At 35.8% G+C, this 24,969-nt stretch overlaps 1 protein-coding gene across 4 annotated transcripts in view; it reads right to left on the reverse strand.

Annotated features, from left to right (window-relative positions):
• INPP4B (inositol polyphosphate-4-phosphatase type II B) overlaps positions 1 to 24,969 on the reverse strand; it is an 802,990-nt gene that overhangs the window by 653,707 nt on the left and 124,314 nt on the right. For all 4 annotated transcript variants that reach the window (XM_078069264.1, XM_078069263.1, XM_078069261.1 and 1 more), the window contains exon 2: positions 15,225 to 15,287. The gene's annotated coding sequence lies outside the window, so the exon portion shown is untranslated. The remainder of the gene's footprint in view (positions 1 to 15,224; positions 15,288 to 24,969) is intronic.

A 24,969-nucleotide genomic window follows, 5' to 3' on the forward strand; every position in this document is an offset into this window, starting at 1 on the left:
GCCAAAGCCATGCATTAGAAGAGAAATAATTAAAATTAGAGGAGAAATCAATGAATTAGAAACCAGATACACAGTATATCAGATCAACGAAACTAGAAGTTGGTTCTTTGAAAGAATAAGATCGATAAACCACTGGCCAGACTTATCCAAAAGAAAAAAGACCCAAATTAATAAAATTATGAATGAGAGAGGAGAGATGACGACTAACACCAAGGAAATAGAAACAATTATTAGAAATTATTATCGACAACTATATGCCAATAATCTGAGCAATCTGGATGAAATGGAGGCCTTCCTGGAAACCTATAAGCTGCCAAGACTGAAACAGGAAGAAATTGACAACCTGAATAGGCCAATAACCAGTAACGAGATTGAAGCAATGATCAAAAACCTCCCAAAAAACAAGAGTCCAGGGCCTGATGGATTCCCTGGGGAATTCTACCAAACATTCAAAGAAGAAATAATACCTATTCTACTGAAGCTGTTTCAAAGAATAGAAACTGAAGGAAAACTTCCAAACTCATTCTATGAGGCCAGCATTACCTTAATCCCCAAACCAAGCAAAGACCCCATCAAAAAGGAGAATTTCAGACCGATATCCCTGATGAATATGGATTCCAAAATCCTCAACAAAATCCTAGCTAATAGGATCCAACAATACATTAAAAGGATCATCCACCACGACCAAGTGGGATTTATCCCCGGGATGCAAGGGTGGTTCAACATTCGCAAATCAATCAATGTGATAGAACACATTAATAAGAGGAGGGAGAAGAACCATATGGTCCTCTCAATTGATGCAGAAAAAGCATTTGACAAAATACAACATCCTTTCCTGATTAAAACTCTTCAGAGTATAGGGATAGAGGGAACATTCCTCAAGTTCATAAAATCCATCTATGAAAAACCCACAGTGAATATCATCCTCAACAGGGAAAAGCTGAGAGCCTTTCCCTTAAGATCAGGAACACGTCAAGGATGCCCACTCTCGCCACTATTGTTCAACATAGTACTAGAAGTCCTAGCAATAGCAATCAGACAACAAAAAGAAATAAAGATATTCAAATTGACAAAGAAAAGTCAAACTCTCTCTTTTCAGAGACGACATGATACTTTATGTGGAAAACCCAAAAGACGCCACCCCCAAATTACTAGAACTCATCCAGCAATTCAGTAATGTGGCAGGATACAAAATTAATGCACAGAAATCAGTTGCTTTCTTATACACCAACAACGCAACTGTAGAAAGAGAAATTAAAGAAACGATTCCATTTACAATAGCACCAAAAACCATAAGATACCTCGGAATAAACCTAACCAAAGAGGTAAAGGATCTATACTCTAGGAACTACAAAACACTCATGAAAGAGATTGAAGAAGACACAAAAAGATGGAAAAATATTCCATGCTCATGGATCAGAAGAATAAACATTGTTAAAATGTCTATGCTACCCAGAGCAATCTATACCTTCAATGCCATCCCGATCAAAATTCCAAAGACATTTTTCAAAGTGCTGGAACAAACAATCCCAAAATTTGTATGGAATCAGAAAAGACCCCAAATTGCCAGGGAAATGTTGAAAAAGAAAAACAAAGCTGGGGGCATCACGTTGCCCGATTTCAAGCTATATTACAAAGCTGTGATCACCAAGACAGCATGGTACTGGCACAAAAACAGACATATAGACCAATGGAACAGAATAGAGAACCCAGATATGGACCCTCAACTCTATGGTCAAATAATCTTTGACAAAGCAGGAAAAAACATGCAATGGAAAAAAGACAGTCTCTTCAATAAATGGTGCTGGGAAAATTGGACAGCCACATGCAGAAGAATGAAACTCGACCATTCTCTAACACCATTCACAAAGATAAACTCAAAGTGGATGAAAGACCTCAATGTGAGACAGGAATCCATCAAAATCCTAGAGGAGAACATAGGCAGTCACCTCTTTGACATCGGCCACAGCAACTTCTTTCAAGATACATCTCCAAAAGCTAGTGAAACAAAAGCAAAAATGAACTTTTGGGACTTCATCAAGATAAAAAGCTTCTGCACAGCAAAGGAAACAGTCAACAAAACAAAGAGGCAACCCACAGAATGAGAGAAGATACTTGCAAATGACACTACAGATAAAGGGCTGGTATCCAAGATCTATACAGAACTTCTCAAACTCAACACCCAAAAAACAAATAATCAAGCCAAAAAGTGGGCAGAAGATATGAAAAGACACTTCTCTGAAGAAGACATACAAATGGCTAACAGACACATGAAAAAATGTTCATCATCATTAGCCATCAGGGAAATCCAAATCAAAACCACACTGAGATACCACCTTACACCAGTTAGAATGGCAAAAATGAACAGGAAGAGAAACAACAAATGTTGGAGAGGTTGTGGAGAAAGGGGAACCCTCTTACACTGTTGGTGGGAATGCAAGTTGGTACAGCCACTTTGGAAAACAGTGTGGAGGTGCCTCAAAATTTTAAAAATAGAGCTACCCTATGACCCAGCAATTGCACTACTGGGTATTTACCCCAAAGACATAGATGTAGTGAAAAGAAGGGCCATATGCACCCCGGTGTTCATAGCAGCAATGTCCGCAATAGCCAAACTGTGGAAAGAGCCGAGGTGCCCTTCAACAGATGAATGGATAAAGAAGACATGGTCCATATATACAATGGAATATTACTCAGCCATCAGAAAGAATGAATACCCAACTTTTACATCAACATGGATGGGACTGGAGGAGATTATGCTAAGTGAAATAAGTCAAGCAGAGAAAGTCAATTATCATATGGTTTCACTTATTTGTGGAACATAAGGAATAGCATGGAGGACATTAGGAGAAGGAAGGGAAAAATGGGGGGGGAATTGGAGGGAGAGATGAACCATGAGAGACTATGGACTCTGAGAAACAAACAGGGTTTTAGAGGGGAGGGGGGAGGGGGGAGTGGTTAGCCTGGTGATGGGTATTAAGGAGGGCTCGTACTGCATGGAGCACTGGGTGTTATACAAAAACAATGGATCGTGGATCACCACATCAAAAACCAATGATGTATTGTATGGTGACTAACATAACATAATAAAATTAAAAAAAAAAAAAAAAAAGAACATAGTGAGATAAGAAATGTTCTATAACTTTGCACTGCTCAACATGTTAGCCAGTAGTTACATATAAATATTGAATGCTTGAAATGTGGTTAGTATAGCTAAATAAGTGAATTGCCAATATTATTTCATTTTAATTCATTCAAATTTAAATAATTCCATGTGCCTAGTGGCCACCATATTAGACAGCATAGCACTGGAGAATGAGAGCTGAATTCATCAAGTCAGGATTCCCAGCCTTTTAGTAAGGATGTAGAGCAACATGGATATTCCCAACCCACGTTCCCTGGTCATTTCCTTCCAAGCAAAGCTACATCAAAAAGCTAATGGCAAGAGTCAATAAAAAATGTCCATGTCCACTTGGAAAATCAGAGTGAGTTTAAATAAAGGCATGGGTAAAAGTAGAATGGCAATCATTGGGTGGAAGGAGAGTTTGATATGTGTCTAAGTAAGAAAAGAGAGTCCTCAAAAAAATATATGCACCCCCATGTTCATTGCAGCATTATTTGCAATAGCCAAGGCATAGAAACAATTTAAATTTCCATCAACAGATGCATAGATAAAAATTGTGGCACACACACACACACACACACACACACACACACACACACTGGAATATTATTCAGCCATGAAAAAAGAATGAAATCTTGCTATTTGCGCAACAGAGATTGACTTTGAAGGCATTATGCTAAATGCAATAAATCAGAGAGAGAAAGACAAATATTGTATGATCTTACTTATATTTGGAATCTTTAAGAAAAATGAGCTCATAGATACGTAGAACAAATTGGTGGTTGCCAGAGACAGGGGGTGGAGGGTGGGGGAAATGTGTAAAGGGGATCAAAAGGTACAAACTTGCAGGTATAAAATAAATAAATCATGGGAGCATAACGTACAGCGTGGTGACTACAGTTAATAATACTGTATTGCATACTTACTTGGAAGTTGCTAAGAGTAAAACTTAAAATTTCTCATCACACAAACACACAAATTCTATTACTATGTGTTGGTGTTAGATGTTAATTAGACTCATGGTGATCATTTACCAATACATAAAAATATCAGGTCATGGGATGCCTGAGTGACTCAGTCAGTGAAGTGTCTGACTCTTGATTTCGGCTTAGGTCATGATCTCAGTGTCGTGAGATCAAGCCCCATGTCAGGCTCCATGCTGGAGCCTGCTTAAGATTCTCATTCTCCCTCTCCCTCTGCCCCTCCCCCACTCATGCAATCTCTCTTTAAAAAAAAATCAAGTCGTTACTTGAAATTAATATAATGTTGTATGTCAATTATACCTCAAAGGAAAAAAAAAAGACAGAAAAAGAAAAGAAAAGAAAAGAGAATCCTAAAAAAGAGCTACAGGATAAGAGTATAATGTTAGTGTTGCATTTATCCATGGCTGTCTAACAAATTATCCCACAATTTAGTGGCTTAAATCAATGACATTTGTTTTGTTCATGAATCTGCAATTTGGGCGTGGCCCATGGGAAGATAGTGAATCTCTGTTCCAGTCATCATCACCCAAATTGTCCCAAGGCTGGGAACTGGAATCATCTGAAGGCTTGTCCCCACACATGGCTGGAGATAATGCTGACTACTGACTGTTAAACCATCAGTCAGAACACCTTAAAAATGGCTACTCCATGAGGTCTGGACTTTTCTCACTACATGGTGACTGGATTCCAAATCAAGTGTCCAGAAAGAGTTTTGTACCCTCTTTATGACCTAGCTCTGGAAGTCCCATAGCATTGCTTCTGCAGTATTCTGCTCATCAGAGAAGACACAAACCCATTCAGGTGAAAATACTCTTCACCTTTTGATAAGGAGTACCAAGGAGGTTCTGGAAATGTACATAAGACTAGATATATTGCTATAGCCACTTTTGCAAAATTATCCACCACTGTTTAATAAAATAGTTTAGGCTCCAAGTAATAGAGGCCTTAGTCAAACTAGACTAACAACAAAAAAGAAACTTATTGCTTTAAGAAACTAGTTAGCTTAAAGTTTCAAATATGGCTGCATCTAGTGTCTCAAATGACACAATTTCATCTTTCTCCTACATGCTAATCATCCTGTGTTTCTTGCCACTTGTCTCTTGTCTCTGTCTCTCTGTCTCTCTCTTTTTCAACTGTCTCAATATCTTGTCCAAATAGCAGAACAAAAGATTACTGGCTATGCTAAGTCAACATTCTGACAATTTTTGAACCTAAAGGTATTATTTTCTTTTATACCAAGTCTCATGGAAGGACTGTGATTAATTTGTTTAGGTCCCATGCCCACCCCTTGTCCAATCCTGGGTTCTGGAAAATGAAGTTGCATTATAGGCCCGGTAAAGTTTACAAGTCAACCCCAGCAGCAAATTATTTAATCTCACTGAATTGTTGTTTTCTCACAGGTAGAAAGGAGATTCTGATAAATCAATGGCAAAACTTACTCCAATTCTCCCCTTTTCTGTATCCAACCAACTGCAATGTGATTTTTAGCCCCTTTTTTCCAATGGTGAGTCAATTCCCCTATCCCTGGATTCCAGGCTAACCCTGAGATTTAGTTTTGTCCAATAGAGGATGGTTGAAGTAACTTTCTGCCAGTTCTGAGCATAGGCCTAAAAATCTCTCAAGCATTTCTGCTCTTTGTCTCTCAGAACCCTGACACTGCCAGGATAGCAAAGCTGAATCAGCCCAGTTCTCCTAGCCAAAGTCATAGACACATAGGACAGCTCAGCCAAGATCAGCAAAACCAATCCACAGCTGACTTCAGCTGTCTGAGGATATATGAGCAAACTCAGGTAAGACCACCCAATCTGCAGACTGTGCCCATGAGTTTTGCTCCTTGTATCTTTGTTCCACAGTATTATTATGACATGTATGAAACAACAATACCATTAGTCCCTAAATCTTAGTACTCTGTTTAGAACAGTGTCTGACCTTAAAAAAGTAGTCAATAAATATTTGCTATTATTATTATCCATAATTTGCCAGTACCACACAGAATGTGAGTGGGTTAGCTTCCTAAAGAAGAAAAGGTTTCCCAAACTAAACTCCAAAAGCAAACAAAATTAAAAATTAGATATCTACCACATGCTGCATGAGGTCTAATAAAGAGAGAATATTGCTCTATTAAATTTTTAGCAATTTAATAAATTTAAAAGGAAAAGTAACCATATCATAATGGGAAGCACATCACTTATTGTCAGTGAAGTAAAAGTAGATGATCTCCAAAGCCCTTCACACATCCTGTATAAATTTCTAATACCTGATCTATGCCCAGCTATCATATCACCAATTAGATCAAATAGCAAACTTCTTCCTTGCAAAATGGACAGTAACATTTTTATTATATGATTAATTAATATTTATACTAGGAAAAATTAGGACAAGAGTAATTTTATCTCTCCTAGTATTTTTCAGACACAATAATTCTATGTATGATACAATTTTCAACAGTGGACTTTAAAAGAATAAATGCATTAGTTCTAACAAAACATTACTATATCTTTATATCTATATATTACCTTTACAAAAACTGGAGACACACATGCCTCTGAGCCTCACCCTTCTGTGTGAGTACATGTGTACTGGGGGGAGGGGCTGTTCTTTCATAGCGACCCTTCTTGGTCTGCTCTCTCTCTCAGGTAAGTCACGCATCCAGTTACAGAACTTCAGTCAAACTCTGTGACAGTTTATAGACTCCACCTCAGCTTGTAAATTCTCTTGTGAACCTAATTCTGTATTTCCTTTTCTATTTGACTTCTGTACTTGGATATTCTGTTATTTCCTTTCTCTATAGGCCTGAATGTGAATCGCTGCCTCCCTGTCCATCGTTCACAAAACATGTATGCTAAGTGATAGTGCAATGTAAATAAAGCTCTTAGCCCTGCTCCTCACACGTAACAAAAGCAGGATAAGAAGTAATCATTGCTAATTTCATTATTACCTTTATTTTCTAACTCTGTCTTCACAATAACCCTAGGTATGGCTATGGCAAATATTATTATCCTACTTATTGATTATGAGTGTAATATACCCAGAGGATAAGATGTATAGGTCACCAAATATGAAAGTACAAGTAGGATGGCAGGTACAGCTGCAAACACACACCAATAAGATTAATAATGACTGGGTGAAGGATAATCAGTTCGAGACTAAATTTTATGAAAGTGAGTTGTCAGATTAATTTGACAGAATTAATAGTAGTTAATATATATTAAGCACTTACTATGTGCCAGTAGCTATTGTAAGTTAAAAGTCATATCTTAAGTTAATGCTAGCATTAATTCAATTATTTAAGTATTTTTTTCATGGTTTTGTAGAGGAAACCAATACGAGACTCTGTGGGTTAAAGAGCTTGCATTCGGTTTAGTAGCGGTAATCTAATAAATCACCAACAGGGGATTTGAATATAGACCATCTAGCTCCCATAAGTGTCCCTGTTACTGTCTTCTGTCTCTGAAATGAAGACTAAGAAGTCGGGAAAGAGAAGAGAAGAGTAATGGTAAATGAAAAGTTATCAAGGTAGAAATAAGTAAATCGTACACAGGGCAGATCAATCCTTGTGTATGGATTGAGGCAACATCTGGGTGAAGAATCAGGTGGAAATGAGGTTGGGAAGGTTTGCGATACAGCAGCAGAAAAGTGGCCCTTGATTATCAGGTTGAGGTGTCTGAATTTCTGGAACAGCCCAAAGGGAACCTGACCCTCTCTATACTTTAACTTAATCCATGTCAATGCACCAGCAAATGAACATGTTGAGGGAAAATGCACTGGTATATATGGAAGCAGGAGTCAGTTTCTCGATGTGGAGCTAGAATAGTTTGTTTAGAATTGGCAATATTTCTATTCAAAATACTCCACGAACATCTGTGTCATTTAACTTTTTGTAAAAGATGAAAGAGAAAGACTGCAGACAGATGCTCTGGTCACATCTCGGCCCTAACTCTTTCTAGAAGGTTAAGTATGGGAAGCACAGGATGGACTGTTTTATATCAAGCCAGCTGTGTGCTTCCACACCAGGTTCAATGTTGAAAGTTCCTTAACTGAACATCTGGCTAATAATGTGCCTTCCATTTATTAAAAGCACTTACTCATTGCACCTGGCCCATGGGAGGAAAGTACATGGGTCAAGTAACTGCAGCATGATTTCAAATGTTTGCCTTACCATCTATAAACATAATTAAAGAATAATAACCACAATCCTGGGGGGAAATCTTGATGAGTCCCCTTTACTAGTAGTTCTACAACAGAAATGCAAAAAATAAGAAAATTAGTGATAATCTTATGAAGTTAAACCAATTAACTCCCAAATGTAACAACTTCGGTATGAAAGGAATTATTTCCTGGCCTACGCACTAGTTGAGTTAGCCCCTGCCTCACTGCACCAACTAAAACGATTTTTAAAAATCTTAAAAGTGATGAGGGTGTAACATTTACATTAATATCTTCATGGGTAGAACTGTTTTTAGGAGAGGAAATATTTTCATAATTCTCATTTCCAGCTTTTCCTAAGACATACATTTTTTTAATGCATTGAAAGCATAATTTTTCCAAGAGAGAAACATGGAAGTAACTCTACCTTTTTCAAGGTTATTTAAAAATCTGTTTGGTGCTTGATCAACTAATAGTCAATCACCTGAGTTCTAATTCATGACTAAAATCCAGCAGATTAGTTTGAGTCATTCTGCTAATGTGAATCTGATTTGACCAGATATTAACTTCATTATTTAAAATAATGTTATTAGGATCTATTGAACATTGGCCAGTACTACAATTTTCTTATTAATTTCTGGAAAAAACATCTGAGATCATCTTACCTGCTGTTTTAAGAACTAAACAATTATATGTATTATAATTCATGGAAAATACATATTTTTTTTCATATTTCCAGGTTGTTTTCCTTGTCTCCTGTTGAGCAAACACCTATCAGACTCTTTGGCATCTATCAAAGTGTTCTGAGTGTCTTATAACAACAGAGCACAGATTCAAGAAAGTTTATACTTTACTAAATAAACAGCACACAGATGTGGATGTTGAAAAATTAATACCACACAATCTGACAGGCTGTAGTATCAAAATGTTTCTACAAAAACAGAATGAAATAAACCCAAGCACAAATACTCATGTAATCATGGCATGAATGAATCATAAAGCATTGAAACAGAAGTTTAGAGATCTGGCGTCAAGTACAACTTCTGACAAATTACTCAGCTGCACACATAGTTCTTCATGTCATCTCATTGGTAGAGAGAATATTGGAAGTAAAAGTAGCTTGTTACATGTCAACAGAAACCAGTTTAAAAAATAATTTCAAAACATTTTATGATGTTTGTAATCCTCCTCATAACTCAAAAACTGCCTCTTACATTTTCAGAATAGGTACTTACTATTCCCAGATAAGGTGTTCTAATAGAGTACCAATTTGTTGTTGTCAATTAAGGCCACAGGAACCCTGGGAGGTTGCTGCTGACATCTAGTGGCATAACTTTTTAAATGCCAAATGCATTAAAAATATATAACTAGAGAGAGAAAGGGACAAACATACATACATATGCACTTGCAAAGTCTAGTGGACACCCCATGTCATAAATTATTTGCCTCTGCCCACACTACTCTCCTTGCAATGATTTGCTTCCCTTCCAAAGTAATGCTAGTACTGCAAAACCAAAGAAATGAAAACTAACACACAGGCTAAAGCCTTAAAGGAACCAATTCCCTCAAAGTTCTTAGTCCTCCACTGGGAATTACCAGTTCCCAGACAGCCCCAATTCCCAAAAGCCCTGCTCCAACCCCAACAGTCGTTAATTTCATCTCCATTTTCTAAATAACAATCACCCTTTCCCAACCTCCACACCTAGTATTTAGGTACTTTTAGGATCCTAGCCTAAAGAAAAGACTGTGAAGCTGGGAATATATTATTTCAGACTGCATATCTGCAAACATACACACACATTCAAAATGGCCACAAACTTCTTAGTCATGAGGTTCAACAATTATTGCAAACTTAAAAATAGCTTTCAGGAACAGCTTTAATGGTTTCCAACCATCCACATGAATGATGATGTATAGAAAAACACAGAAGAAATTGAACTTGGGAAAAATGATAAGGAGCGTAGAGCATGCTTCTATAAGCATGTAAAGAGATTTGTTTTGTAGTCTCTATATGTGTGTATGTGTGTATGTATGTATGTATGTATGTAAGATGTGTATGCGTGTATGTGAGTAGAACAAGAGACTCTCAAGTTTTGCATGTACCCCCACTCCAACTAGAGCACTGATGAATATAGTAGGTAAACACTGATTTAATGAATGAATACATAAATGAATGAGGTGGCAAATTACAATATAACTTTTTTTTTCCTATCGGTTCTGATGTGAGATATGCAATAGGCAGTGTCTTTATAAGGCAGGGTTTTGCTCGTGGGCAACAAGTGCCTTAGCTGAATAGCTCAGGTTAGAATTTTCTTCAATGACATGTGTGCTAAGCGGCAAAAACCAATGGGTGATAGAACTGGGCAATCTTCCCTTGGTGAAGAGAATGTTTCAATAGTGGAAAATTATTTTCTTTATAAGTTAATGTATTTGAATTTAGATTTTATTCTCATTGAAAAGATGTGATAAAGGGAGAGTAGGTTCTCAAGGCAATCCTAAATAATACAAAACATAGCTAAATTATAACTCTCATAGTACAAAAGACTCTTTTAGCCTTTAAATATTACTTTAGTGGAAATCATGGAGATACAAGGAGTTCATTCATTCAAAGTTTGTGTACTTCACTCAAAAGTGGGAGTAAAAATGGATGGCAGAAGAATCTTTTTTTTTTTTTTAAAGATTTTATTTATTTATTTGACAGAGAGAGACACAGTGAGAGAGGGAACACAAGCAGGGGGAGTGGGAGAGGGAGAAGCAGACTTCCCGCAGAGCAGGGAGCCCGATGTGGGGCTCGATCCCAGGACCCTGGGATCATGACCTGAGCTGAAGGCAGACGCTTAACGACTGAGCCACCCAGGCGCCCCAGAAGAATCTTTTTTACATTCATATTAAAGGAAAGAAATCCCATGTCTGTGTATGTACCTTTATATATAATACAATAAAATGATATATGTACATATGCATATATACACACATGCACACATAAGACCTACTAGGTAGCAACCTAGGCAAATCAATGACAGTGCAGCAGCCAGTGCATCCAGATGACTTTACCAAGTGAATACGGGTTAAGGGAGAGAAATAGATGTAGTATTATGAGGAATTCAGAAGGCTCCTTAAAGAGATATTTTAAGGTTATGTAGGCTTGGGAATAAGGGAGAAAGACTGGGCATTCAGAGTGGAGTATTCAGCATAAAGAAACAGAAGAATTAGGGTATGAGGTGGAGTAAGAGAGAAACGAAGTAAGAAATATAGGCAGGGAATTGATGGATATTGATGAATATTGATGAATTGATGAATATTACTTGCAGGAGTCGATTTTATACAGTGCCATGCCTTATAGTTTTGGGAGTTTTTAAACAGGTTTTAAAAGATGGTGTATCCCACAGAATCTAATCCTCAGAAGATTAAAACATAATAAGAACTTTTCAAATGACAAAAACCATAAAAGCCAAAAAAGTTCTTTAAAATTATTATAATAGCTCTTTGTCATGTAAATCCTCTTTAAGAATTACTTTTTAATCACTTCTGTATGAAAATCCTCAGTGATCTGTTGTCTGACTTGCACTTTAAGCACTCTTTGGGAGCATACTTTGCCTGATGTTACAACTGTATTTCTGTAAAGCATTACATTTATCATACATGGCACCTAATTCAGGCAATGTGACAATTACATCACACCTTTTATCACATGTCATCGAAGTATTTCTACTTCTCATTTAAATTCATGGTCATTAACTTATTGATCAACCTGCAAGTTTTGATGATTTACTTTCCATTGTTACTTTAGGGTAGGTATGTAATAAATAATATAAAATATAAGTAATGTAGTAAGCTCTTAAAATACCAGATTTCATCCTTTTAAGCCTCAACATATATAACATCTATGTTTCTTACAGCCTGTATAATAAACCGCAATGAAACACATCACTAAATTATTTATTTATAATTTATTTATTAGTGCTCTTGAACATAAGTAACATTATACACTAGCCTTATGAGACAGTTTATTTTCAGTTCTTAAAACTGTTTATACTAAGCTTAGATCTCAACCTAGAGTACATCAAAAAATGCCAAATCCTTAATATCTCATTACAGTTACTTACAAAAAAATTATATGTGAGAAAAAAACTTGATATTCCTACATAATAAAAATAAATTACAGACATGAAATTTTCTTAATGAAATTCAATCTATTTCCAGGACATATAAACATATGTAGAAGTGCGACAGAATAACAGTCTCTATCTTTGTACATAATCTTTCTAGGGGCATATTGAAGGATATTTTGACCTGACTAGTTGAAGTTGCTTTTCTCTTTGGATGACAAAATTCAGAATACTGTGACTAAAATACCCCTTTAAAAGAGTCAAATGCAGAACTTTCAAGTGTATATTATTCCAATAGCTTGCTCTCTGAGCTCCACTGTCAGAGTTAATTCTACACAAAATGAGTGTGTTAGTTGTCATGTGCAACTGGGAAAACTAAATGGTCCCATTTGTCTAAAAATAGCACCTTCACTAGTATGTCTTAAACTTCCGTATTCATAGTAGGAGGCCAGCATTACCTTGATACCAAAACCAGATAAAGACTCCACTAAAAAAGAGAACTACAGGCCAATATCCCTGATGAACATGGATACAAAAATTCTCAATAAAACACTAGTAAACCAAATCCAACAGTACATTAAACATTGAAATTTAAATGTCTATATTCCATCTGAGATAATGAATGCTGAGCATCAACAATTAGCATTCTTTGTCATATTAATAGGAATTATTTTTATAAGATTGGAAACACCCTTATTTCAATGAATCGAAAGGTCTAACGTAGAGAGATGATGAAGTGAACACCATTTTCTCCACCCCAAATTACTCATCCACATCCCACTCACAGCCTGCACACAAATACACATATGCTAGAGCATAAGCTTTTGGGGACTTCTGTCAGACCAAAGCACTCGGACTCCAGCAGGATACAGGACTGTTCCTTTATTTTCACGTTGAGGAGAAGTGAATTTTGTTACTCTGCGTACACAATTCTGAAAACTCTACCATGTTAATGGAAATATCCCTCCCTCAACCCTAACTTTTTTCTGTTATTACATTCAGTTCAAAATAAGTTTATCCATCTCTTAAATACATAAAATAAAAGGCTAGTAAAATTGAATATTAGCATATACAGACCTCTGAAAAAAGAAAAATATCACATGAATGCCTCCTGGATAGTCTGTGCTCCCTTCATTCTTTATTTTCATCCTAAAGGTCATAGATCCTTGACCCTCTTTATTGGCTTCATCTCATTCAGTGTGTTTTTTTTTTTTTGCTCTCTCTTTATTGTGTCATTCATCAATTTACCCTCAACAAGCACTTTTCCACCACATATCTCCCTATGCCTATATCATATAGCTCAGCTTCACCTTGTTCCACATATTGTCTAGGTAGTAAGTAGTGCTCATTATGTCTCTCTTTGGGGAGTCACAGTTAATAGTTCTATGCAAAAGGCAACCCTTAACTGCTGTCATTAACCATTTTAAGATATTTTATAGTTTGAATTAACATTTTAGTATAGATAAAACTTGAATAGAGTGCCTACAATTCAAAATCCCCTTTAGGGGAGAAAATCTGCTTCCTTAAGGAGTCCTTTGAAGAATTAACTGAAACTAGAAATAAGTAGAAACACCCCAATTTGCAATTCAACCTAAATTTTTGTTCAACTACAAATTAAAGTTCAGAAACAAGTTTTCTGCTAATGTCCATTAAATTTAAATGCTACCTTTGTTTCAGCACTCATTTGTTTTTAGGAATTCAATGATTTTTCAAAAATAAAACCCAATTAATTCCAATTAGAATGTAGTCTAATGTACATTTCAATAATTCTATTATTTGTGTTCCTATACATACAGTGACATCCTATCTTCACAGCTGTATGAATAGAAAGTACTGAGAGATGGGTCCAGTTCCCCATCACAATTCTAACCTTTCATAAACATTTCCATAAAAAACTATTTTGAGATAATAGTTTTATTCATAAAATATACACACATTATATATCTGCATCTATACCCACACTTCATTTACATGTACATGTCATTATAATATTTGCATGAGTGTTCATATTCTTAGGCCAAGATATGTAAATAACTCACATAGCAATTTGAAAATTTAGCAACTAAATAGGCAATCTGTTAAGCATAATCAGACATGCTATTCAGCAACTGTATGATATAATTCAATCTTCCAAAGAAAATATATGTTTTGCATGAGGGTGCCTTTATAAAAACTTGATGACGTTTTCCAGGAATTTGTACTGAAATTTTCACATATTCAAAAAATAATAGGTAAAGTCATCTGACTAATGCTTAAATAAAAGGCAAATCTCATCACTGTCACCTGATAAGAATCTAATTGTCGGGCGCCTGGGTGGCTCAGTCGTTAAGTGTCTGCCTTCGGCTCAGGTCATGATCCCAGGGTCCTGGGATCGAGTCCCACATCGGGCTCCTTGCTTGGCGGGAGGCCTGCTTCTCCCTCTCCCACTCCCCCTGCTTGTGTTCCTGCTCTCACTATCTCTCTCTCTGTCAAATAAATAAATAAAATCTTTAAAAAAAAAAAAAAAAGAATCTAATTGTCTTATTGTCTATCATTTGTAAATATGATACACTAATTGGAGCTATTTCCAAAGAGAATGCAATCTTCTAGTCAAGATCCTATTCACTTATTAACATAAATGAAAGAAATTGTCATAAAATTAACCATTATCCATAATGTTTTGATAAGCTAATATATATTTTAAAATTTACTATTCACTTCATGAATATGATGATCATCATAAATCATCCCATTTTTCAGATAATGATTTGATTTTTTGATGGGTTATTCAATAGCTAAAACCAGTAATCAAAGAAAGCCAATGAGTCTAATGTGTCAGAGTTAAACAGACTAAAAAATACATCAGTTCAAAATAAGCATTACCTTGATCTGAATTTTCATAAAAAACAGCAGATCTCTTGCCAGGTAACACCATTTCTTTGGATTCTGTGGGCAAAGAGAAAAGAGATTAATAAAAACAACCTTTCTTTTTACTCTTTAAATACTTCTTAAAGAAGATTCATTAGTAATAAAGGTCAGAGACGAAAATCACTTAGCAAAATACTCAGCTCCATTCAGCAGGTGCCTTGGGAAATACTTGCTCTAAATGCCAGGTAGTTTCCTAAAAGGTTCCCCCTCTCCTATAGCTGAGAACATGGGTGACTGTGGCAGATACTCAGCCTTGTTTTCCTTGCTTCTCTATCTTCTCACATGGGAACAAAACTAGCACTTGAGCAAGAAAAAGCATTAGCTTCCACCATTTCAAAAGGTAAGATGTAAGCCATGTTGGGACAGAACATTTACTTGGAATACAGCTAACTGAAATGGAATTTGCAATTATCTAAACTTACTTTTCTCCCTCCTGCAGTGAGTATGGGTTTTAAAATATTCATGAAAGCTTGGGTGTTTTCCTATTCTGTCTTTCCACAGAAGTGATACGATGAGATATTATGGGATGACTCTGTAAATAATTGCAGATTACCCTGCTTATATGATGCAATTTCAGAGCTTTTCTATGCTGCAACAAAGAGGAAAGCACTTTATAGAAGTCAAAAGTATGAAAATATATCTTATTCCCTCTCTTAGCATATAACAATCTTGATGAGTATTCCATAAGAGATTTTATTGCATCATTATCTGAATGTTCAGATTGGAGAATAAGAAATTCAAGTCTGAGCAACAGCTTTCCAGAAAGGAATGTTACATAGCTAGATAAGAATTTTAAATTCATTCCTCAAGAAAGTTATTTGAACAAATGTAACAGTTAAAAGCATCATTGATTAATTGACTGTAACAGTCATTGTAAGAATAGTCTTATAACTGTAATCACTACATCTTACTAGCAAGTGACCTTGGGCAAGTACATTAAACTCTGTAAGCCTTTACATTTCATCTGTAATATCAGAATAATAATCCCTCCTACTCCACAGAGCTGATAAATGATATAAAAATGTATAAAGGATATAGAACTAATGAATATTATTTAATATAATTATCAATAACATCATTAATATTATTATCATTGTTCCTCTTTCAAAAAAATCTCACTACCCTACTGAAAATCTCTGCCTCTGTGAGCCATGTGGTGGAATGATTAAAATAGTATACTGGACATCACCGAATTTGCCTATTTGTTAATCACAGTCTGTGATGACAAAAATAAATAAATAAATAAATAAAGAGTCATTTTAGGTCTTTGGACAGGTGGAGAAAAAAAATTTTTTCAGGAAGATGAGTAAGTTGTCAACCACTCTACTACATTGGCTTCTCTTGATTTTGCTAAAGATTTTAATTTAAAGAAACCCTCCAAGAAATTATGATATATTTCAAGATTCTCTTAAAGAAACTGCCCCTTGTGTACACTTATCAGTACTCAATCCCATTCAGAAAACACCTCATGAGCCCCTGGTGCAAGACAAGTGTATGGACTGACTTTAGAGAAAACAATAAACAAAATGTGGCCCAAGAAAAACACAGTTCAGTGGAGGAAACACATCTTTAGACAATTATTTCAAGTAATTGATGTAAATACCAAGTTTAAATCATTAAACAATATACAACGTGTTGGAGCAATAGAAGGTATTGAAAGAATATTCTGCAGTCAGGAAAGGAAGATTTAAAAAATAATCTTTAAAAAGTCAGTCAGAATAGCTGAACTGATACATACTGGCTGACTATCGGTCCTGTTTTGTCTAAGAAAATTTCACGAAAGAGAGGAACTTTGGAAGACTAAGTCTGGAAGGCAGGTAAGTAAGAATATGTCTTTCCAGGGAGCTGAGACAATGCATACAAAGAACTGGAATCATAAAAAAAAACATGGAGACCAGATTAGCATGAGGCTGACTTGCAGAGAGCCCATTATACTTCTCCCCAATCTCTCATTAAAATGCTCAGAGGATGTCAAAGAAGAGAAATACTAGTAATGGTATCAGGAGAAAAGAGACAAAATATAAAAAGGTATTTCTAGTAGCTGCATCCCTGATAGGGACAGATTAAGTAACACTGTTTTAGACTCAAACCTCTTACTGTATATTTTGAAAGATACAGCATATATGACTAGAAATAAAGAAACTGGGAAGGGAGTTTGATTCATACCAATAGTCCCCAACTCCAAGGTGCTGGAATCAAGCAGACCAAATTCTGCATAACTTCTCTTGTGGGTTGAATTGTGTCCCCCAAGAAATATATTAAAGTCCTACCCTTACACCTGTGAATGTGACCTTATTTGGAAATGGAGTCTTTTCAGATATAATTAAAATGTGAGTTAAGATTATATGATATAGAAAGGGGGGACCCTTAATCCAATATGACTGGTGTCCTTATAAGATGAGGCACAAAGACACATGCAGAGAGGAGAATGCCACATAAAGACAAGGCACACAGAGGGAGATCATGTGATGAGGGAAGAAGAGACTGGAGTCAACAAGCCAAAGAATACCAAAGATTGCTGACAACAGAAGCTAAGAGAAAGTCATGGAACTGATTCTCCCCTAGAGCTTACAGAGAGAACATGGCCCTGTTGACCCCCTTATTCTGGATTTAGAACCTCTAGAATTGTGAGAGAATAAATTTATCTTATTCTAATCTACCCCATTTGTGGTAATTTGTTATGGCAGTCCTAGTAAACTAATGTAGCATCTTTTGAGGCAACAAGAAATAGGACCCTACCCTGATCACTTGGAATTTAAAAAATCTTACAGGTATACTGTCAGCAAACATATTCTCAGTTTAGAATTTAGAATAGCCAGTTACATATAAAAAGCTGATTTAAAGTTTAAATTGTCTTCCCTCCAGAGCTAGGATCCACTGAAAGTGGAAACCAACAGCCAGTGAAGAGGAATATGTTGGTCCTATATTTTTACCCCAGGTCCCTCTTCCCCAGCCAGTTAATCTTGCTCCCAATGCCTCTGGAATATGGGAGTGGAGTGAAAAAATGGAAGATAAGAAAAGAAGAGGTAAATGGAGAAGGAAAATTTACTTTCTGTTCACTGAGCTAAGAGAGCTATTATGTATTTAAAGCTGATTCTCAACCAGTGGATGCTTTTCCAGGTTTTTCAGGGATTATTTCCCCTTCTCCAATCACTGAGGACCTTTCATTTATACTACCTCAACATGAGTCATACTGTCTCACTTTATCACTTACTACATCCACAGCTCCAACTAACACATTCAGCTATCTGCTGAAGGCAGTTCAGCCTCTGGGGAGCTCTCTGGGACAGCTTCATGATTGCCCCCTCACATTCATGGCCCAGATCTACTGCACAGGGACCTCTCCAACAAACCCTGGGGAAATGGGCTACTCTCAATTGAGCACCTCTACTTTCTCTACCATAAATGCTCACTAGCTCATCTTGGCTTTAGATTCATCAGAAATCAGTCCACTGTCTCCACAACCACCCCCAAAACTTCAAGGGACACATACTAAACCCTCACTGAGTTTTGTTGAAGCACCTCTTTTTATCACTGGGAGGGGAAAAAAGGTAACACCCCACAACCTACCTCCTTGTGGACATTCCCAATGGACCCTCAGTTCACTCCAAAGAAATAAGCCTTTAATCTCTAGACCTCCCAGCCTTTTTGGATTAGGAATGTAGGAGTTATCTAACCAGTTCTCATGCTCATACTAGGGAATTTCTACAAGGTGACCTGTGTTCATAAATCACTTTGGTATCTGATAGCTATTGTCTTAAAGGGTCAATATTTTCCCATTTACATAGGAGTTTTCACAATCTGAATTTTAAGAGACTCATAGGGGAAGCAGCTAAAAATGGTATAATATGCCTACTGGATATACAATCTTTTTGAAGTTTCTTGAGCATTCCATGAATTTTATATATAAATTCAATAAAATATAATCAATATTATCTCTCCTAATCTTCAATATAATCTCTCATCTTCAGTCAGGCAGAGTGCTTAATAGCTCTCACGTTGCTCTCACCAATTCCACTTTCCATGTCTGTTCCTTCTGGTTGTGGCTGAATTCTTACTTTTCAGCACCTTCCAAATTTACCACCCTGTCAATGTTTTAATGCCAACTTCTCCACAAAGTGATCCCCAGGTACTTTGGAGTTTGTTGATTTTATCACTCTCTGACCTTGTGTAGCAATTATAGCCAATGCATATAATTTATATTGCCTTCTTGGGTTGTCTTGTGCTATCATGTCTCCCCAACTATATTTTAAGTTCCTCAAGAGTATTTGTATCTTGTGCCTCTCACCTATCCCCTTTAGTACTTAACTCAATGCTTGGCACATAGGAGGTGGTTCCTAATAAATACATACTCACTTCCATGTACTAAATATCTATTAACAAAGATAAAGCAGAGCTAATTTTTGTGGCATAAATGTCTTATCATGTCCCATATAGAAATTACAGTCCTTGTTGTTGCCACATAAAATTTAAAGAACATTTGAACAAACTAATATGTCAGATAGAACAGAAGCAGAAGACAAAGGAACATGACAAATGATACGCCATCAGAAAACAAAGATGTCATTATTTGGAAATATAATCCATATGCAATGCTTTTGCATTTCTCTATGTTTGACCTCACCTTTCTGCCAGGGGTAGCACTTGTCTCAGAGGGGTTAGGATTGTTACAAGGTAAATAAAATAAGAAAGGAGGAGACGACAGCTTCACCAGCAAGAATTCTAGATCCATAGCAAGGTGGCGGTCATGAAAACCAGGCTTTCCTTTTAATTTTTAAAAAGACGATCTTACTTGGCATTATCATGTTAGAAGTCAGAATTAGAGAACTAGATCATGGAGTTATATGATGCCATTAGTGAAGAAAACATAGGGTATGATGTAAAGGAGATGGAAAACTACCTTAGGCTCAAGGGTTGTATGGAGAAGAAGACAGAAGAGGAAGAGGTCAAATATCAAGTCCTCATTTCCCTCCTCTAAGTTAAATTCTCACATGAATTTGGTAATAAGAGCAGTAGGACTAGTAGACTGCTTTTCAGGGCATAGACTGGAGAGAACTCAAGACTGTCTGAGAAAACTATCATTCAGCATTTAACACTACACGGAAGCAGCTAAGCAGCTTTGGAAGAGGGAGGGAAATATCTAAAACCATGAATCTGAGACAGAGTCCCATTATGCCCACAGCCAATGTGTGGTGCCTCAGGGAGACAGAAGTTCCTAAGTACCCTGATCAGGGAACATGGGAGTGCTGAGTGGATGTAGTCCCACCTACTAGCGCCCCCCCCAAAAAAATGCAATCACTGTGTACATAGTCACAATACCATAAGGGAAAGAATAGAAGAAAGAGAATTCTGAAAGCACAAACATTTACCCAAAAGTTGTCTGAGTCATCTACCCCTGATAAAAAGGAACTTAAATGTATCTAGTCCAATGTCATTCTTTTACAGATGAGGAAACAAAAGACCAGAGTGGCAGACTCATTTACTCGAGTATTATGCAAATGAGGACAGAGAAGAGGCAATAATTCCAATTTTTCTAATACCTGCTGAAATGCCTACACACTATCCTACACTTTTATCCAGCTTCTTTTTATTATAAATATCAGTTAATGCTGTTATTCAGTTAATATTTAAAAATAAAAATTCAAATTTTTTTAAATAAAAATACCAACAATGTTAAATCCATTTATTTTAATGAATAATGAAATACATTTAAAATTAAAATAATGAAAAATGAGTCCACAGAAACACTATTAGTCTCATTTACTTAGTAAATTTAGCAAGGTTACTGATTTAAGGTCATTATACAAAAATCAGTTGGGCTACCACATAACAACAAACAAAAACATAGAAATTCTAATTGCTTGGGTGGCTCAGTCGGTTAAGCATCTGACTCTTGATCTCAGGGTTATGAGTTCAAGCCACATGCTGGGCTCCATGCTAGGTGTGGAGCTGGTGTAGAGCCGGGCATGGAGCCTACTTAGAAAAAAAAAGAAATTCTACATTTAAGATAGAAATAAAACCTCAAATACCATGGAATAAATCTAGCAAAACATGTTTATGACCTCTAAATTAAAAATTACTTAGAGAAACATTACCTAGAGAAAATAAAGCAGAAAAATTAATGGAAAGAGAGACATCAAGCTCAGTGATTGGAAGATTCATTATTAAAGGATGTTGGTTCTCCCCAAAATGACCCATGTATTCAGTGTTATCACAATAAAGATCCCAGTAGTTTGTTTTTTTAATTTTAAATTTACAAGCTAACATTTATACAGAAATGTAAAGGGCCAAGATTAGCCAAGTGATATTAAAGAAGAACAAAGCTGGAGGTTCTTCAATGACCAGAATCAAACTTATAAAGCTTTCATAATTGACACAGTGTGGAATTGGTACAAAAACAAACAGATACATGGAACAAAACAAACAAAAAAAAGACCACACAAATTATGACAACTAATTACACAAGTAAATTTGACAATGTAGAGAAGTTGGTAAAGGGCAATTTTTCCACTAACTGATACTGAACTAATTATATAACCATTTGGGGTAAAACGTGAATCTTAACTCCTACATATACAAAAAAATCACTTTCAGAGGGTTGTATACTAACACATGGATGATAAAACAAGAAAGCTTTCAGAAAAGAATATCTTTCCCTTTGGGGTAGACAATGATTTCTTACAGAACACAGAAGTGGTAGCTATAAAGGGAAAATACATGTGACTGCATTTAAATTAAGAGCTTCTCTTTATCAAAAGATGCCACGTAGAGAATGAAATGGAAAGCCACAGAGTACAAGGAGAAACCTGCAATACATATATCAGATAATGACTCATATTCAGGATATTTAAACTCCTACAAATCAATAAGAACAAGGCAGACAACTCAAAAGAAAAATGGCACAAACGGACATTTCACAAAAGAAGGCATTCAAATTTTCAACTAAAATAATAAAATTTCCTCAACTTCATTAGTCTCTTGGAAATGCAAATTAAAATCACAGTGAGATACCACTGTGGCCAAAATAAAAAGGACAGATAACATCAAGAGTTGCAAGGATATGGAGCAATGGTACTGTCATATCCTGCTTGTGAAGGGCAGAGAGTGGAAATGGGTGTAACTTTAGAAAACAGTTTGGTAGTATCTACTAAAGGTGGACATATGCACACCTTGTGGCTGGGCAAGTTCCACTCCTAGGTTTATAATCACTATAAAGTCACACTATGGTTGCCAAAAATTATGTACAAGAATGTTCATAACAGCACTCTTCATAGTAGGGACTAATTGGAAATAGCTCAAATCTCCATTAATAGCAAAACTAATTAAGACATTAAGATTTATTCATACAATGAAATGTTACACATTAATGAGAATGAACAAACTACACTTACATGAACAACATGGATGAATATCACAAACAATAATTAGGGTAAGAAATCACATGCAAAAAAGTACATACCATATGACAACATATATATAAAAAGTGGAGGGAACCTCTTGTGGGGTAGTGACTGGGAGAAGACATGGGGGTGCTTTTAAAGTACTGATACTATTCTTTTTCTTGAGCTGGCTGTTGGATCTTCAGGTATGTTCACTTGCAAAATTTTATCAAGCTGTAAACTTAAGATTTGCTCACTTTTCTATATGGCTGTTATATTCCAATAAAGTTCATTTTTTTAAGTGGTACTGGAATCCCCACCCATCTGTCTATACCACTTGAAAAAAAGGTACAAAGAGATTATAAAGGTGATCCCTGATTTTAAAGACAATCAGACAGAAATTAAAGAGCAGATTTCAATCTGTAAATGTTCTTTCTCAGCTTCTACAGGTATGATAATTCAGGGCAGCACCTGGAGAGAGAACATTAGTATTTTCCCTGGAATACAGCCATTTTCCATATTTTCAACCTATACATTTCCCCCTCAAATTACTTATTCATTGTTGACTCTGTTCAATGAAAGGGAATCTAGCATAAAATATATGTATACTCCATTTTTTAAAGCACATTTGCATATTTAACAGTACATACATTTGAGATTTTTTTTTTAATTTGGGCTACATTAGCCAGGAAACATAGTCAGATTCTAAGTGTTACACCTGACCTTTTCAATTATTTCCCTTTGCAAATACTAAAATTTCTACTGATTTGATTCCTTTCTAATTTTCCTTTGCTTATTATTTTATGATACAATTATTACATTTGTAATTGTAGGTTTTTAAAAGTTTCTGCATTTAAGTTTTGGAAAGAAAACATAAATAGAAAACAAAAATACAATAAACACCTATTTATCTCTGTCTGTAAGCAATGAGATAGAAAAAATTTTTCTTCCCTAAATTATAATTATACCTATATTAAACATCAATAATGAAAACCACAAAGGTAATAACCAAGGCACAGGCATTTTGAAATGTATGCTTAATATATGCCAGAGAAAAGGCAGAAATAACAACAACAAAGTCACATACCAGGTTTAAAGCACACTAAAAAGTAAATACGAGGAACAATTAATTTCTGCCCTTTTATTTTTTTAATAATCAGACTTTTAACTCAGTTGATGAAAACATTCTTCTCTAAATGATACGCTCTAATTTCACTGATAATTTTATGTATTTAATCATAAGTTTTTCACTCTCTGTTGTTTAGTCAAAAAATAATCAAAATATTTTCCCATAGGCAATTTAGCAATAAAAGACTTAAAAAAAAAAAAAACTTCTACTCTTTGAAAACTATTTTTTTAATCTCTTGATCTGAATTACCTTAGAAGTACCTTATTATTATTATAATGGTAAAAATAAACATTTATCACTGCCAAATAGAAACCAGACATTGTTTTGTGTTGATGTCTTACACACTTAAGGCTCGTAACAATTTTAACAGCTGAGTATACTATTACTCCATTTTATAAACGAGGAAACTGAAGCACAGTTTGGTTACCTGATCCACAAAGCCAGTGAGCAAAGGCAGGATTTGAAGGCAGGTAGCTGTCACCAATTCTGTTCTCTCGACTATTCCGCTGAGCTAATATTCCACTATTTCCATGTCAGTACCTGTTACTATGGCACCTCTTTGGTTCTTATGTGTTATTATTTAAATATATTACTTAACTCTTACAAGGAAGTCTCCCATTTTATTTTAAATGTATGTTATGGGGCACCTGAGTGGCTCAGTTGGTTGGGTTTCTGACTCTTGACTTCAGCTCAGTTCATAAATCTCAGGGTCCTGGGATGGAGCCCCTGGGTGCACTCTGTGCTCAGCCAGAGTCTGCTTGAGATTCTCTCCCTCTCCCTTTGCCCCTCCCCCTGCTCACACTCTCTCTCTCATAAATAAATAAATCTTTACAAATAAATAAAATGTATGTTATTTAAAAATATATTTTGTGTATTTCTTTACTATTTTCTATATTTTTCAGGTATTCATTAGAATTGTATACACACTATACTTTGAATTTAGAGTGGGTACTACCTTCAAAGAATTTAAAGCAATTTACATATATTATGCCATTTACATTTAAACACATATACACAACCAGCACTAGTCTCTGAGATGATTTTTATATATTTTATTGCATATTTTCTCACCTTCTATCTCATGCTATCGCCAAAGTCAAACACTCAGGGTCTAGATCCTTTATTCTCAAAAGGTGGTCCATAAACTGTTAGTATCACATTACTGGGGCACTTGTTAGAAATACAGAATTCC

The sequence above is a fragment of the Halichoerus grypus genome, chromosome 3 (genome assembly GCF_964656455.1).
Source record: "Halichoerus grypus chromosome 3, mHalGry1.hap1.1, whole genome shotgun sequence".
Classification (NCBI taxonomy): Eukaryota; Metazoa; Chordata; class Mammalia; order Carnivora; family Phocidae; genus Halichoerus; species Halichoerus grypus.